Source organism: Meriones unguiculatus, chromosome 2 (assembly GCF_030254825.1).
Source record: "Meriones unguiculatus strain TT.TT164.6M chromosome 2, Bangor_MerUng_6.1, whole genome shotgun sequence".
NCBI lineage: Eukaryota > Metazoa > Chordata > Mammalia > Rodentia > Muridae > Meriones > Meriones unguiculatus.
Window position 1 is genome coordinate 107731080 of NC_083350.1, and position 13350 is coordinate 107744429.

Sequence of the window (13350 nt, forward strand, 5' to 3'; positions counted from 1 at the left end):
GTTATTTTATTTTCTTATGCCCAATCCACATCTTAATCAAACAAAAATGTATTTTGCCTCATGGTTTCAGGGAACAATCCCACTTAAAATTTTATGTATCTAAATGCATAATTACTTGCATGATTATATATGTGTATGTACATACATACTCATAGCAACATATTCAACACAATAATTTGGGTTTACATAAAAGAGCAAAGCAGTGAGGCTAATTAACAAAGTTGAAGTTAACCTAGATAAGGAGAATGGTAAATGACAGTTTCTACAATTGCAGAAACTGTCTTGTTTTTGTCTTTTTCAACATCCGAAGCTTTTTTAATATCAGTAAGTTCTAGGGTTAGTTTCTGAATCCTCGGCTGGCCCTGGTGTGGCTGTGTGGGATCTCTGGGGCCTTGCCAAAATGCCGGGACACTTCTCCGGTCTTTGGAGAACCAGACAGGAGCACGATGCCTCGGCCCTTGGGAGACTCCAGGGCCAGCTGGTCGAAGGTGAGGCTCTTTCCCTCAGCCTTAAGGATGCCACTTCGGTCAGGCTGCTCACCCGCAGTGCAAACACCTTCAGCCTGGGCATTTTCAGAATCCTCGCATCTTCTGTGACTCTCCCCACAACCGCAGCTGTTTTATTCTCTTGGCCAGGAAGCTTCATCTTTCAGATCATGCGTGACAGGGACAGAGGTGGCCGGTTAGTGCGGCACATAAATAACCTTTTCGGCACAACCTGACTGAAGGTGGAGTTGGTTCATCTGACCGGAAACGTATACAGCTTGAGTAGCGGGCACAGGTAGATGTCCTGGCTCTTGTGCAGAACCTTTCGGTTCCCCTGAGTAATGTCAACACCCATGATGGCACCTCCTGCCCTGCCCGGTCCTGAAAAAGGATACTTTTGCATCTTTAACCACAACCCAAGACACATTTGTTGAAAGACTTTATTATCTTCAATGGCTACTTGAGTCCTGCAGCGGCTAGTTCTCTGTACTCATGAGGTTTGCCTGGCCTCCTTGTACACAGTCCCTGAATTTGGACAGGGAAGTGCAAGGGTGCTTGGCTGACCTCAGTTACAATTTTCTTAAAGATGCCCCCTCCTAGTTCAAATCTAAGTTACATATTGCTGGTTTGTTTGTTTGTTTGTTTGTTTTAATTTCAGTTTATTTACTTTACATCCCAAGAATGCTCCCCTCCTTTCCTCCCAGTCCCATCCTTTCCTTCCTTCCCACCCCCCCCAGCTCCTATCCTGCCAGAACCTGAGACTCACCATAGAGACCCAGCCCCTGACACTCCTGGAGCCTAACTTGACTGTCTGTCCTCCAAGTGACATTTTATGCTGTCACTTCCTCTACTGAAGACTGTTCTCCTACAACAATGAAAGGAGCTTTGGCATTTCTTTCTGGAATTCTAAGGAAAGATGTTAATTATTTGCCAGACTAAGAAGTAGTTTACTAAGATAACCTGTTTAATGTTTCACTGGAATCCGACTTTTTTTTTTTTTTTTTTTTTTTTTTAATTAGCCACTCTGCAACAGGCCCAAGCCTCTACCACCCATTGTTTCTGTTTAATCTTGTTTTATCTTAACTGCTCATGGGAACACTTCTTGAAAGGGAAAAATAAATAAATAAAAGTTTATCATGTTAAAGTTGTTAGCTTCATTCAAGCCTATATTTGCAGTGCTGTTCCTTCAAGTCTGTGATCTCAGTTGGGATTTTACCTCTACCACAGGCTCCACTAAACTCTGGGGACTTCTAGGAAAAGGCTGTATCTCACTACCAGCTCTGCCGTGCTAATGTAACTTCTGAAGGGGCTGAGGGGGGTCAAAGGATAAAGACCCAAAGAAACAAATCTTAACAGTACAAGAAATGAGGGTAAAGAAACACAAAGATCACAATTGAGTAAATAGTCAAGTATGGATACATATTACAAACAGAATTAAGCTCAGTTCATTAAGAATAAAGTTAATGGCTGAGTTTGGGAGCAGTAAAAATAATATTAAATTAAGATAAAAGTATTGCTTTAGCTAAAAAAGCTACTTGGATATGACAGTTCTTACTTAAAGAGAGCTTAATTGAGTGTTTCATTTGGCAAATTTTCAATTACTTTGCTTTTTGCCTAAAACTCTACACTTCACTTCCATTTAACATTTCAAGATTTTTTTCTAAATCCAGAGTCCACATAGAAGGAAGAACTAAAATAAAGCTTTTAAAAAAATGAGAGCAGGAGCCAGGCGTGGTGGCACACACCTGTAATCCCAGCATTTAGGGACACAGAGGCAGGTGGATCTCTGTGAGTTCAAGGCCAGCCTGGCCTACAGAGCTAGTCTAGAACAATCATGGTTACACAGAGAAACCCTGTCTGTAAAACCAAAACCAAAATCAAAATGAAAAAAAGAATGAGAGCTGAGAATGCGGCTCAGCAATAGTGTGCTGCCTGGCAACCAAGAAGCCCTCAACGATGACAGTAAATAAATGAGAGAAAGAATGAATAAATAAAAATAGTTGAGAAGCATTTCTAAAAGCTATTCTCTAAAGATAAGTTTCTCTCTTAAAGAATCATTTTCTCTCTACAGTAGCATAGACACTAATCATCCAATATTTAATATAACATATAAAATATAAATCTTGATTAAAATGTATAAATACAGTGTAAAATTATTGAAAAAGCCAAGAATTACATAGTGTATATTGTAGGAAGGAAGATTCCACCATAGCAGAGTAGAAAGGTCTAATCCTGGTGTAAATACATCTTACTCTTTGAGCTTCTGTTTGCAGTTATTTTTTTCAGGCCATCATTTTCAGTCTGTATGTGTCCTTACAAATTAAATGTGTGTCATATAAACAGCATATATGTAGACCTTATTTTTTTAACTATTCATCTCTATATATCTGGATTAGCAAATTTAAACCACTTATATCCAATGTAATATAAATTACATTATTTGTAAATAAGGATGAACAATGTATATATTGTTCATTGTCTTCACTTGCAGTTCTATTGTTTCTTTCCCTAAACTCTTAATACTTGGTAAAGAGAGACGTGTACGTGGGCGCTGAGAGAGAATAACTCATTTTATAATCCTCAAGTAGGTGTCCATCCAACTATTAGCAAATAAATAATGAAAAAATTTTGACTTTAATGTTTCATCTAATCTGTAATTGCAAAATGAAATCAGAAGGTTTCCATTCTATGAGAATGTAAGCTAATTAAAATATAATAATTTATCTCATCAGACAAATAATCAAATTTCATGAAGTAACCCCCCATGCTGACATCTATGCTTTCACAGCCTGATTCGCTCCACTTTCTAGCTATTGTTGGTGGCTCCCTTATACACAGAGATCGGAAGCTAACACCCCCCCCCCCCTTTTTGGATGGAAGTCTCTTCTTGACTTCAAATATGAATATTCCAGAACATTCTGGAAAAAGTAACCTAATGTCAATTCGTCTTATAAAAGACTTACTAGCTTTCTTTTCCCATGAATGAATATGCCAACTTTTACTCATGATCACGTCTTCTGTCTCAGTTTTCTTGTCAGGTGCCATTACTTTTACCCACTTAGAACTTATTCTTTTTTCATCAGAACTCAAATCAATGTTTCTGATCACCTAACAAAGAGTTCCATGTTTATTTTGTAATATCAGAAAGCTTTTTTTTTCCACTGAAGAAACTTTATTAGTATCACCATATGCATGAGGGAGCAAGATAGACTATATAGAGGAAGAACCTAAACAGTTAAAAAAATACTGATTGAATCCTCAAGGTGCCAAAGGGATAACCATTTAATATTATGGTATTTGTAAGGTGATAATTTCCCAAGAAGAGAATGAAAGAAACCATTTAGATAATCCAGCAGAGAGAGAAATGACAAGCGTATCAAGAGCCCCTGCACACTTCATGTAAGAGTAGAAATAAGTCTGACCTGGAAGGGCATAGAGTGTTGAACGCTGCAGTAAGGAGAACAGCTTCAGGACAGATATGAGCACTGGGCAGCAGTGCTTCCTTCAACGCCAAAAACAAGGCTCTCAGAGTGTACCAACAGTCAAGCAGGTAAGCACAAGAGAGGAAGTCCTAGTGCAAGAGAGCAAACTAGGCTGAGGAGTCAGAGAAACATCAGGTAGAGAATTTCAAAAGATACACATAAAAAAAAAACAGTCAATTCTTCAAAATGGAAGAACAAATACTAAAAATCCTGTACTGCTTGTTAAGGCTGTAATCATGCTGGCAAATCTGAGATGCCCCAGGCTTCCATGGCACAGGCAACTGACAAAAAAAAAATGATTACAAAGGATGATCCAATCCATACCCAGAGTGTTAAGGAAAGTGGAGACAGAAAATCAACTTTTTAGTGTAATTAAAACAAACAAACAAACAAAACAATGAAAAGGTGGTTGAGCCCCAAATGATTCTGTGATTATAGGCAGGAAGGGTTGAGCACCTAGAACTGATTACTACTTCAGAAAGTTGTATTTGTAGGTCAATTCATTGTCTCAACAAACTGTTCCTGGGTATCAGGCACTAAGATACATCAAGGATGCAAAGCTAAAAGGGACAATCCACCACACACATGTTCTCCCTTCTTTCTGGATTTCCCCCCTCATGTCCCTACACCCTACCCCATTTCAGTGTTTTCCAGCTGACAATTTAGAATCCTTCAGGGCTCAGATTTAGTTAACAGAGTCCCATAAATACGGTCTCTGTTGTAATGTTTTCTCATACAAGTCTGTTTTTTATTTTTTCCACATATTTCTTTCTTTTTCACATTTTTACTCATTCAAGTTTTTTTTTCCCAAATAGAATCATTTTTCTCTTAGAGAAAAACATCTGTTTTAACATTTTATACTCACTGTCTTACAAAGAAATGTCATACATTAGATGGCTTAAAAGCCATGATGAACATATTACTGAGCATGCTATTCATAAGGGAAACTAGCCCCAAATTAAGAATTACTGTGCTAGTTCAGTTTTCAGTACTATGATAAGCTACCTGACTCAACTTAAGAGGAAATAGTCATTGTAGTTCATACTTTCAGCAGCTTTAGTCTATAGTTACTTGGATCTATGCTTCTGGCCCCACAAAGAGGCAGAATATCATGGCAGCAAGAATACATCAGAGGCTATCCTACCAGACAGGAAACAGGAGAAGGACAGACAAGGGAGCAGTTATAATCTTCATGCTTACCCTTCCACCTACCCCTTAACCTACTGCTGCTAAGCTTCACAACTTCCTATGATTCTAGAACCTCCCAGATAGCTCCACCATCTGGGGCCTAAGACCACAACACATGAGCCTGTTGGGGACATATCATTTTTAAACCACAACAATAGAGAGACTCTAAAACATTCCTTTCAAGCTGCTCACTATAGGGTGGCTTCACTCAACATCCGGGAACAAAGAAAGGGGATATTTTATTTTATCAGATTTCACTACTAAAATTGGGACAGTCCTAGATAAGCTGGAATACTTTCTGCTCTCATATGTTAAAAACATAGTTTGCAAGTCACTGGGCATTGCAATGTATGGTGGAAATGGTATAAATCATACATTATTTGTGTTCCATAATTTTAGGCTTTAAGAGAACATTCAACTCTCTGTTCCCTTATATTCTTTTGAAATAAGAAGATAAGACACTATTACATCTATGGTGAACAAGAAGAGTCTGCAGCTTAAATTTGTCCTAACAACTATAATCACAGTCCTGAAAGCCAAGTCTATGGAAAGACAGGCTGCAGTGCTTGATCTAACATTGTATAACCAAGTCATATAAAGGTTGAGCCCATGAGCTTGCCCTAGTGAATACCACACTTCTAGTAAGTACGTCATGTGAGGCAAGTGGATATTAATCATAAAAGTTTAAAATATAGCAGACTTATTTTAAAAATTCTATAATAAATGTAGTATTTCTATGTCAAAGATATTTTCTCAGAATTCGTATTTTCTTCCTATATTTGTTGTACTTTCTTTTTTGAGTGATGAAAGTTCTTTATTTATGATGATGATATTATTTCTTCGTAATAGTATATCATGTTTTTTTAAAAAAATTTATTTTTTTATCAATTACAGTTTACTGTATATTAGCTGTAGTCCCATCCCTCATCCCCTTCCAATCCCACACTCCCTCCCTCATGCCCTTCCCTGCCCCACCCCCAGTCCACTGATAGGGGAAGTCCTCCTCCCCTTGCCTCTGACCCTAGTCTATCAGGTCTCTTCAGGACTGGCTGCATTGTCCTTTTCTGTGGCCTGGTAAGGCTACTCCCCCATCAGGGGGAGGTGATCAAAGAGCCAGCCACTGAGTTCATGTCAGACAGTGCCTGTTCACCTTAATAGGGTACCCACTTGGATACTGAGATGCCATGGGCTACATCTGAGCAGGGGTTCAAGGTTATCTCCATGCATGGTCCTTGGTTAGAGTATCAGTCTCAGAAAAGACCCCTGTGTCTAGATATATTTGGTCTTTGTGGAGCTCCTGTCCTCTCCAGGTCTTACTAACTCCCCCTTATTTTGTATGATTCCCTGCACTCTGCCTAAAGTTTGGTTATGAGTCTCAGCATCTGCTTTGATACACTGCTACGTAGAATCTTTCAGAGGCCCTCTGTGGTAAGCTCCTGTCCTATTCCCTGTTTTTTCCCTCTTCCAATGTCTATTCTGTTTGCTTTTTTGTATTGAATCAGGATTGAGTATCTTAGCCAGCTTTGTTGTACTTTTTGTTGTTGTTGTTTTCTAATTTCTATTTTTATGTGTTGTTGCTGTTAATTGATGGTCTTCTTGACACAAGCTCATTATATGTGTGACCTGTGTGTACTTTTTGAAGCTCACGTCATCATGCTGTGACCTTCTCCATAGGCACAGGGGACAAGAATGCTTTTCTTCATCCTTGCTCAGCTCTGATGGAGGCTCAAGAAGCAGCCAATTGTAGGTACTTACAAACTAATGAATTAAAAAAAAATAAGCCTTGGGACAAAAATCTAAAATTATGATTTTTAACCATAGTGTAATGAATAGATGCAAAATTAGTCATGCTTAAAAAGTGAGTATTTTCATTTGGTTGCTTAGGAAAATTATCTGTTTTCAGTTTTCTTCCTGATATTAACAATCTGTCAACAGAGTCAGTAATGGTCAAAACCATGGATTTATAAGTTAGGAAAAAATGAAATATTAGAAAAAGCCAGCACTTTTTGTTTTGTTTTGTTTTCATGTTAGAGAATTTTAGCTTCAGTTCACTTGTGGAAGCATCTTAGATTGAACATCTACACAAAGCAGATAATACAAACAGAGAATGCCACCTTCCCTGAATAAGTGCTAAGGGAAGATCTACATCATTTTTTTTTCCAATGTAGAAGGAAGAATAAAGGGCAAGACAGCACAGCAAACTATTGATTTAAAACTTAAAAGTTGTATTCCAACTGACCTCAAAGGTAAAATGAACTGTACTTAGATAACCACAACCTGAGAGTCAAAAAAATAAAGTGTTTATTATGGTCAGCCTAGTTCAGCTCCTGCTGACATGTGCAATGAGGCTTTCCAGACAGGCTGAGCCTCTGTCCATATCCACACTCTATCGAATGCAGATCTCAGGGGTGATCCACATATTTGGAAGGCAGATGGAGCAAAGGGCAGCTAGTCCCCATTCTAATACTCGTGGGGGGAGGGAGTGTTTTCTCCTTTATGGATGCTCATTTCTCTTTATTTCAAAGGACTGAGTGTTCTTTAGCTACCAAAATGATCATTTTTCATGCATGGGTGACAAAATAAAAAGCAGTAAGCATTCTTGTCACTGAGGCTATTTAACTTCAAGACCAAGAAGAAAACAACCCAAGAATAGGAGGCCTTCCTCTAGGAAGTGCTTTTAATTTGTCTATCTTCCCAAGCACAAATCCTATAATTACTCAAAATCCAAAATAAATAGGCCATTGACAGGAAAACAGAAAGTGTTGAAATTGGGAAATTGTCTAGCTATATTGAGATAGGGCAGCTTCAAAACAGGGTGTGCAGTGCTGGGGAAATATTTAATAAGCCTTGGCCGTGGTGGCATTTTCGTTCTTTAGTGAATAATGAGGTAGTTCATGCATAGAGAAAACTCATTAAAGAAAACAGTACTAGTGCAAGATGGAAAGATGATGGTGAACATGCAAGCAATGTAACAGTCAATAGCTCAAGTCTTCGGATACAACGGAAACAAGGGGACTGGCTAACAATAGCCAAAAACAAGCAGAAGGGAAATGGCATTCAAAATAAGGCAACTCTGAGGATTTTTTTTTTTCATTGATAAAAGTCAACAACTAAGTTGACATCCTGCCTGTATAGGAAAATGATACAGCAGACATCAAAATTCATTTAAAAAAATCCACTTTTAGAAACAAATGCAAAAATAGAGATAAGTGAAATTGCCATATAAGATTAACAGACCATTATCAGAAGCAATTAAGAGATAAACAGGGAAAAATCAGACAGAATAAAGAAAATAAAATTGAATGTATTTCAAACATTGTACTGTTTTAACAACAAAAGATACTTGCATCTCTAGTAGCAGTAGAAAAATCTGGTGGTAAATATTTATATACTTTATAAAACAAAAATTTTGTATTATAGATGGCTATTTTTCCAGAGAAATTGCTTAGACATTAAAACTCAAGTATTGTGTAAAATACTTAGTAAAAATGTAAAGGTCACACATAGGCCCTAAGGACTACAATAAGCTACAGTTACATTAAATGGGTGTGTGTGTAATTGTTTCTAGCTTCAAAATAGAAATATTTTATTAGAAATGTGAATTAAAATACATTTACAAATAAATTACATTTTGAAATGTATTCAGAAAATATGAATATATTTTAAAACCAAGAAAATCTATGAAGATATAATCCAGTCTTCTTAGAAGAGCACAAAGTCTCAGAAAGTAAATGGAAGAGGATAATTTAGATAAAAGCACAAGTTTAAGTTTAGAAAAAGAAAAAAATTTTGAAAAATCACAGTTGGTCTTAAAGATAAAATAAAACCACAGTAAAGCTGATTGATCTCTTAAGGACTGAATGGATCCCAATAACAAATTTAACACTTTAAAAGGAACTTTGAGAACAGTTTGAAGAAAATGTAAAATGTAAGAGGTTTGTGTTCTAGTGTTGACACAAGTTTCAAATTCCAGTGCTGTTTCAGTGTAGAGCAACTGTCAGATTCTCTCACATATTAGAAACCATACATTCCCACAAAAGTTACCATGGGGAAGCACTAAAGCTCAGCAAAACAAACTAATTTGCTCAGAGTTTCCTAGCACAAGATTCACATTTGTGTTTGTTTGTTTGAAAGCAGGTCTCACGTAGCAGGTGCTGGACTCTAAATGCCAATCCTCTTGCCTCCACCTCCCACGTGCTGGGATTGCAGGCACACCCATCACATGTGTGTCTCCTTTGATGTCACCTTCTTTCCATCAACTTGCGTAATCCTAAATCATGAATCATCAACCTCCAGGTTGTAGCCATGTCCTGACAGTAATTCCGAAGTTACACTCACGGAGAGTCACTCTCCAGAAGCACATTAATCTACTCCTTTTCTTTCTTCTCTTTAGGGTGATTAAGTATTAACGTGGAAGAGTGAGAGGCTTGTGTAGGCTCTAGTTATGGGCATGGGAGGCGGGCTACATGTGCTTCTCAGTTATCTCCCTGCTGTTGGTGGGATAGCTCAGATTGTTCAACTTTCCCATTGGATGTGCAAGGTAGGAAACCGCCACTGTTGTCTTCCTTCTCTGACCACCTTCTGCCTCTCATTTGCAACAGAATCCTCTCCTTGTGTGTCTCTGGGATCATTAAAAGCATGGCAGCTCTTTTGAGGAATTCTTTTGTTCCACTCATTGGGTTTCTTTAAATATGGATGAGGAGACTTGAGGATCGATCTTTAGTCCTTTTTCTCATTTAATTTGCCTGCTGTCTGGTCTTCTTATGGGATCCTCTCCCTTATTAAAACGGGCATCTAAGGGGTTCCCCTTTCTGCCCCAAACTGTCCTACATGAGAGCCTGGATGCTTGTCTTCTAGAGTTACCTAGCTTTTCTCACTTAAAAGCAATGACTAAGGGGTAAGTCTCAGAAACCCAGCGGATCCATCACGAGAATCTCCATGTTGAAAATCTCCTTTATCCCGCTCTCCGGATGGGATCTAGCTTCTCCAGGAGCCCTGACACACCATGCTGCGTGAAATGGAGCGGGGGCTAACTTGAAGAGTGTTGGGAAATGCTCAAATGTGAAATGAGTCCTCAACATTTAGTGTTTAGGTAAAATAGTGGACTCTTTCAGGTATCCAAGACACTAACATTTCTTCTGAAAAAAAAAAAAAAAGCCTGTTATTCACGATTCTGGATGAACAGTGGTTGTGGTAAAGAATGATGAAGTTCCACATCCAGGTAATTTACGTAGTTTTGTATTTGGGTATTGGAACAGTATTTGGCATCTCAACTCTTCTAACTTTATGTGCAGTTCGGAAAACAAGACTTTACCAATTAATCTATCCACTCAAGTTTTAATGGCAGATAGGCTAGTCCACATGGGGTAGGTAGCTGATTTTGTCCTATTACATCGACTCTCAATTTACACAAAATCTAGCATTCCCAAAAGGCCCGAAGAAGCGTGGAAGTCACCTCTCAGACCTTTCAATTGCTTTTACCCAAATATTTTCATGTCTGCGCTTTCATTTCTTTGCTTTCTGTCCTCACTCTTTCACTCTTGCCCTTGGTGGTTTAAGTTTGGTAATTTTGTTACATTTAATACAGTGGCTTCATAATTATTTCTTTTCCTGTCTTCTCTCTCTACAACGTTCCAGCATTTGCTAATATTAACTGGACCCCTGAAGACTCTCAAATGGCTTCTCAGTACTGTAAAACCAAAATTCCAAACAGTATAGGATGCAAACCAGGTTCCCTGCTCCTGATCCCCTTTTCCCTACTATACCCTTCTCATTGTTGGCGGCTACACCTGGGAATCCTTGAGTTGTCAGGCAAGCTTTGAATTCCAAGTCTTGCTCACACATGTCCCTCTTTCTAAAATGCATCTTCCCAATGGAGATTTTTACTTATCATTCAACTTGCAGGATGATGGCACTCCTTCTCAGAAATTACTGTCTCCGCATCTCTCAGTCTGCATACATGAAATATATGCTCTTTTGCCAATGGACTCCCTTATGTCCCTGAGCATACTACCCCTATAAGGCACCATGTTGAAATGGTTTGTTTATCTTTGGGGAGCAAGTAGCCCTAGGCTAGGGAATGTGTCTGTATTACCATGATGCATTCAGAGCTCAGCACAATGTTCAGTAGCAGCCTTCAAAGAGCAAGTCTTAAGCGAGAGCTCCAATAACTGTGGTTACTTATTGTCTGTGAAATCTCAAAGACACAACTGTCACAATTTTTTTTCAGTTGTAAAGTTGGTATCATGTAGTACTTATCACTTAAGATCTATCTATAAAGCAATTAAATCATACTACCCAATAGAGTGCTTTGATCAAAATGTCATTTAGCAGATTCGTTTTCCGATTGCCTCTCCGTTTTATTGTATGTACATTGATTGTGTTTCTCATACAAAATAATCTTTAATAATCTTACCAAGTTTCATGGAACCTTAACGTTAGTGTTGCCTTCTAATGGTTAGGGGAAATATTGCTTACAAAATGTGTGGCAGAGCGTGGATGGCTCATACGCAATAAGTTTGGTATAGTTAATGTTTTTATCGATTTGCATCTTAAACAGAAATTAATCGTGTTTTGGTGTTAGATGTGCAGTGAACAGAAGCTAACATACAAAAGTTATCACAAAGATATATACCCGATATCTTTGTAGAATTCAGTAGGACTTTTAATTATATGGTATAATAATAGTTAGCAATACACTTATCTAGGGCAATATATTTTGACATTCTTCAGATACCTTGGCACCTTAAGCATCAAGGGAAGCAGAAATAGCACAGATAAAAAGAAAAAGAAATTAAGAATGGCTTTAGAAAAGCAAAAGAAACATGCTTTTCATCTGACCTATATTTATAAAATTAAGTACTGCAAAACAGAAGCGATGAAGAAGCATTAGGCAAACACCCAACATTCAAATTCAATGTTTGTTCTAGACAGGAGATCCTATTAACTCTTAACTCTTTAAAAGCCATTTAATTCATTGCCTCCATTTAAAGAACAAAATAATACATATTGAAAATGTGAAAATGTTGGTTGTTCAGAAAAGAACTTTCTCTCCGGTTTACGCTTGATCAGTTTTGACAGAGAACATGTACTCTAACTGCCACAGCTGCTCTGAAGATCCATTTCCTGTTTATTTAACATTATCAATGGAGTGAATGCTACATCAAGCGCAGACAGATCGGTGCCTGCCCCTAGGTTAAAGACAGTTTCCAAATGAGTGGACGGCAAAGCCTTTTTAAGTACATTACATTTATCTTTTGACTTTTGGTTATGCTTGGCTCCTCCTCAGGATGGAGGCATTTTCTCCTTAGTATCAGCTCAAACCCAGCAGAAAAAGCAGCAACGCTGTTTTCAGAAGAAATGAAACACTGCGCTGATACAGCGGCTCTTCTTGTTCTTCATTTACCTAAGTAGCTCAAAACCTTTTTTGGAAGAAGCCAGGGAGTGAAATATAAACATTTTCCTTAAGCAAAGCGCATTCTTTTCAGAGCCAGCACTGGTCGCTTTGAGATATCCAACCTCTCTAGATACAGTTTTGAGGTGCTTTGGATATGGAGAAGAAGAGCCATGCAGACATTTTAAATTATAGGAGGCTGCAATCTAGATGTAAAGTAAATAATTAAATACATTTTAAAAATATCACTTTCTGGGACAAGAAGGATAAAACAAAACAGGCAAAGGGCCTTGACTTAAAATCAAAGCGCAATTTAGTGGCTGAGGTTTGAGTTTTAACACAGTTGAGAGATGTGGGGGTCGGTGGTGTGGGTAGGAAAGGAAGACAGAGACAAGGAAATGAAAAAATAGTTGCACAAGCAATTTATTATAAGGATCGCTGTGCAAAAACAAAAGCAAGAACACTGTAGCAAATACTAGGGGCAAAATGACCACCCCCAACAGGTCTTCTCAATTATATCAATTGCTCATAAACTCAGAAGATAAGATTTTTTTTTCATTTTTAAATTTTATTTTCAAAATTATTATTACATCTCTGCCTCCCTCCCAAACCTCCCACATACTCCTCCCCACTCTCCTTCAACTTCGTGGCATTTTCCACTAAGTGTGTGTGTGTGTGTGTGTGTGTCTGTGTGTGTGTCTGTGTGTCTGTGTTCCTAAACAGAACCTGGATATATATTTTCAGAGCTGACCCTTTGGCAGCAGCCAATCAATCAGTGCACGCTGCAGATTCCGTTTCTTAT

The 13350-nt window shown here is 38.1% G+C and overlaps 1 pseudogene; it reads right to left on the minus strand.

The window, feature by feature from the left end:
• Positions 1 to 337: 337 nt before the first annotated feature.
• LOC110563902 (large ribosomal subunit protein eL18-like) lies at positions 338 to 840 on the minus strand (annotated as a pseudogene).
• Between the last annotated feature and the right edge of the window lie 12510 nt (positions 841 to 13350).